This window comes from Condylura cristata, unplaced genomic scaffold (genome assembly GCF_000260355.1).
Source record: "Condylura cristata isolate star-nosed mole 26May11 unplaced genomic scaffold, ConCri1.0 scaffold00001, whole genome shotgun sequence".
Classification (NCBI taxonomy): Eukaryota; Metazoa; Chordata; class Mammalia; order Eulipotyphla; family Talpidae; genus Condylura; species Condylura cristata.
Genome location: NW_004567102.1, coordinates 81,133,572 through 81,138,482, shown reverse-complemented (window position 1 = coordinate 81,138,482; position 4,911 = coordinate 81,133,572). Strand labels below are relative to the sequence as shown.

General features: G+C 46.2%; 1 long non-coding RNA gene across 1 annotated transcript in view; it reads right to left on the bottom strand.

The window, feature by feature from the left end:
- The window catches only part of LOC105853316, a 26,823-nt gene extending 22,228 nt beyond the window's left edge, over positions 1 to 4,595 (bottom strand). Inside the window, exon 1 of the long non-coding RNA XR_001145161.1 lies at positions 4,295 to 4,595. This is a non-coding gene — a long non-coding RNA (uncharacterized LOC105853316). The remainder of the gene's footprint in view (positions 1 to 4,294) is intronic.
- Positions 4,596 to 4,911: the final 316 nt, after the last annotated feature.

Sequence of the window (4,911 nt, the reverse complement as noted above, 5' to 3'; positions counted from 1 at the left end):
AGAACCTGGAGACTTGGCCTGAAAAATTTATTAGGCCCTCGATCTTCATCTCTTAAAATCTTAAAATCTCCACTGTGCGGTTGTGCCTGGAAGAACTGGCAATCAACACTCCATTAGGAACCTAGGAAGCTATGAAATTAAACATGCCTGGAAATGAATAATTTTTTTCTCCTCTCTTTCTTATCTTTTTAATCTCACCTCATAGGTCAAATTACCTCTCTTTTGCTACAAGGAGATATTCAAGGGTAAAGAATTGGACGTGCTTTCTAAGAGACTTAAAAATAGTCTTTGCATTTGTATGCAAATTTATTTAAAATTTTTCCTACATATGGTGTGGGAAAAGAGGATGTCTAGCTGTGTCTGTATGTCTGCTTTTTTCTGGTTAGTGCTTTGAAGACACTAAAGCGTGGGTACAACTGTCAATGAAATCCCACCCCAGTGCTGAAAATCTTAAAGAAAATTGGCTGCTTCAAGACCTCCCTGGTAGCGCAAGGGGCTGAGTCTCAGCATGGTGAAGCCCCTGCAGCACGAGTTCCATCCCGGCCAGGGAGTGGCCCACAAGGTGCAGCAGACCTCTGTTGTCTGCCTGCTGCTCCCCTCCCTCAGCAGTGCATTTCAGTCAATCTGCCTGTTCTGCTGCCCGCTCTGTCTCTGGTGAGTCCTTTCATCCCCTGCACCTCTGGCCTGTACTCCAGGTCTTGTATGCATGAATAAATAAAACTAAATTTTTTTTTAAAATGTATTTATTTATTCATACAGAACTGAGGTACAGGCCAGAGATGCGGAGGGTGAAAGGATTCACCAGAGACAGAGTGGGGAGCAGGAACAGGCAGATGGAGGAAGCACACTGCTGAGGGTAGCAGCGGGCGGGCCAGGAGAGGTCTGCCGCGCCATGTGGTCGCCTCCGGAGCAGGCGGGGATCGAACTCATGCGGAAGTGGCTTAAGCTTCTTAGTGCTGTGCTTTAACCCATTGTGCCGCCAGGGAGGGCCCAAAACTAAATTTTTTTTAAAAGAAAGAAAATTAGATGCATCAAATATGAATCTGTCCTAACCCCATAGGAAAGGAATACATCTTGATACTGAACCAGGAACAAGCCAAAGGTGATTCTTCCTGGACATCGTCACCCACTGTTTCTGCAAGGACTTCTGCTGCGTGATGAAATAGAGTGCAGGTGCAGCGCGTACTAAGTTAAGATAGCGTAGAAGTGAAACAAAAACAGAAAGATGGTTCGCGTGTGCCCCCAATTTTCCTTTCCTTTGAAGTTACTCAATTCTAACTTTTTGGCAAATAAAAACATTAACTGCACACATAGTAGATATGTTTATTTTTTTAAAGATTTATTTATTTATTTGTGCACACAGAGCTGGGGTACAGGCCAGAGGTGCAGGGACAGTGAGAGGATTCACCAGAGTCAGAGTGGGGTGCAGAACCCGCAGATCAACCAAGTCCACTGCTGAGGGGAGCAGCAGGCGGGACAGGAGAGGTCTGCCGCGCCATGTGGGGCACCTTCTGGGGTAGGGGGTTAAGCTTGCACTGAAGCAGCTGCGGCTAGCTTGCAGTGCTGTGCTTTAACCCGCTGCACCACCAAGGAGCAACCAGACTGGATATGTTTTTTGATTTACCAAGTACCAGCTCTCCTTCTGGAAACCACTTCAACACTCAAGCCTACAATTTCTGAGTGACAGTCCCCTTCTGTCATCTGGCTTCCTTCCATGATTGATTGACGATTGATTGATTACCTTCTCAACAATATTTGAGCTGATTGAAGAGTGATCATCAATACTGTAACCAGTGCCTGAGAGGTGAACTGAAGACTTGACTGAGAGTAAGAACAGGGAGTCCCTCGTTGGAGACAGAACTTGGAAAGTGTGGTTTGGGGGATATGGTTTTTTCCATTGAATAGGAAGGAAGCCAACAGCAGAATCTCAACATGGAAAGAGACTCTTAAGATGTTGAAACTCCCAGTCCCATTGTTCCAATAGGCCAGCTGGATTATTGCTGTTCTGTAGTTTCATTGCTCAACACAATTAAGTTGGGATTAAATACATTCCAGTTTTGGTCTAAGTTAGTTCAAGTTCAGTTCTTCCCCCTGCCCTACCCCAACAGAATCCTAACAGATTCAGCATTAAAAGATGATATTCTCACTTACATATCACCTTACAACCTTGCTAACATGCATGCATAATTTTTAGGTCATTGTAACTAGTAGGGTTATATAATTTTTGTTTTTTCTTAGTCCATAATATATTGTTATTAGAATATTTAAAATGTGTCATATTTGATATATTGAATATAAAAATTATAATTTGACAATAATTAGCCAGTAACAATATATTTAAGATGAGGTATAACAAGACAGACATGTGGCTACCTAGCCTTCAGAGCAATCCTTTTGATGCTTGTATAATATTCCACCCATACTATGAAATAGTTATCCTTTATTGAGTGCTCCTTCTATTTTAAATATTTCTATTTGTATAGAAACACGTGTATTATACATTTATAATAGTATATAGTATACATATTCCTTATTTAAAAACCCACAGAGGAATTATGTGTGGAGACTTGTTTAGAGAAGCCATGTCACTTGCACACAATCACATAGAAAAGAACAAAGTCTTGCTCGGTCCACTGTCAAGTCACTCCTTCCTTACCATACAATATGGCTCCTTACTACCTGCTTGGCAACTAGCCTCCTTGGGCTGCCATAACAAAATACCAAAGACAAAATACTTATTTCCTCACAGTTCTGGAGACCAGGACTGTGTCCAAGGTCAAGGCGTCGGCAGGCTTTTTGGAGGCCTCTGCGGGCTGCCGCAGGCTGCCCTGGGCCTGGCCTGTGCAAAGCCGCCTCCCCGTGGGCTGCTCCTGGTTCTCACCCCGATGCCTTCTCACCTCTTGTGTGTCTCACACTCTTTGAGTGTCTGACCTCTTTTCTTATGAGAACACCAGTCAGATTGAATTAGCGCCCACACTCAGGGCCTCAAAGATCCTGTCTCTAAGTCAGTTACATTTTGAAGTTCTGGGGTTAAGGCATCAACAGATGATTTTTCTTTTAACACATGAATTTTGAGGGTGACCCAATTCAGTTTATTGTGTGATTTACTATAGCAATTCCACCCTTGGTGACATTTATTTCCCTTCCTGGATTAGGGATGCTTTGGACTGGATTGAATGTTTGACATTTAACTCTGCTTCAGCTGACTTCAAAATTCATGTTTTCATTTGCAAAGAGTATTTAAACTAAAGATGGTACACTAGCCTGTTGGATCTAGCTAGTTCCTCTTATGATTTACTATTTATTGAGCAGCCAGCATGTATAAGTATTAATATCTAGGGCCCTCTCTGGTGGCACAAGGGGTTAAAGCACAGCATTATGCAACTGTCTGCAGCCATTGCAGCACAAGTTTGATCCCCAGCCAGGGAAGTGACCCACATGGTGCAGCAGATCTCTTATCTCATGCTCCCCTCAGCAGTGGATTTCAGTCAATCTGCCTGTCCTGCTCCCCATTCTGTCTCTGGTGAACCCTTTTATCCCTTACACCTCTGGCCTGTACCGCGGTTCTCGTATGCATAAATAAATAACTTAAAGAAAATTAATATTTAATGTTAAGTGTGAAGAAAAGCAATATTCTTAGGAATAGCCAGGTGCATGGACTGTGAACTCTGAGGTCTAGTAGATAAGACAAGACAGGAAGCATCAATAGTGAAGGAAAACGGCATGCAAGTTTAAAGCAAGGTAGACTTGCAGATATGCTTAGTGTACAGATTCAGGGGGGCTTAGATGGCTTTTGGCTGGGAAGAGCAGCCAAGGGCAGGGTTCCTGGAGGGGCAGCTGGGCTCTAAGGCGCGGCCTGCATGGTGAAGACAAAGGCTTCTCAGGAGCAGAGACCAGCATGTGTCCTGAGCTGGTGACAGCATCCTCCGAAAGGAAGGGCTTCTGCAGCGCCCAGACAGCCCCAAACAGGAGGGGAACAAGAGTTCCGCGATTTATCAACCCGAGACGTGTAATTAAGCCAGAAGATGGAGTGTATTTTCCTTGCAGATAATATTACCCTACTTACTGTCATCCCATTCATTCCTCCACCCACTGCAATCTGACTTCTACAGTCAACAAAAACCTCCTAATTACCAAATCCACTGGTTCCCTGTCAGCTTGCACCCCCCAACCCCTCTGCCACTTTATCCCCTTCCCTCCTTGAGTTTTCTCCTCCCAGGCCCTCAAACACCTCTGGCCCGCCTTGCCTCTCCTCCCTGGCCCACGTCCAGGCCGGCTTTTCCTACCTCCTCACCTGCCAGGTGCACACAGGCGTTTCCAGGGCTCCTTCCATTTTCCGGCTGGCCACTGGCCGCTGGCCCGCCGTGCCTCTGTGTCCACGGACTGCAGGGCTCTGCTCCCCTGGTCAGTCTACAACTGGGCTTCTGGGAAGTTTTGCAGACGTGGGAAACACACTGCTCTTCTTTTCAATTCAATCTGCCCTCACTTCCTATGCGACTCCAACAGCCCTGTGGCTTTAAATTCCTTCACCTGCTAATGACTCCAAAGTGTGTCTCTGGCCGGACCGTTCCTGACCGCAGGCTGCGGCTGGTGCTCTCAGCCTCTCCACTTGCGTGTTTACTCGAGGCCTCAGACAGTGCCGGTGCAGAAACCGTCCGGGTCCTCCCTTGCTTAAGCTCCTCCTGCCTTGTTCTGTCTCACCAGCCACTCCATCTTTTCAGTCGCTCAGGTCTAAAGCCTCAGGGGCTCACGCCACCAGGCCCACAAGTCCTCTTGCTGCGGTCTCTAGTCAGGCCTCTCTTCCTGCCTGTGACTGCCAGGGGCCTCAGTGCCTCCTGTTGCCCTTCTGACCCTTGCTCTTCCGCCAGCAACCATGCTTCTTCCACCCGAGGCCTTGAGCTTCCTTCTCCT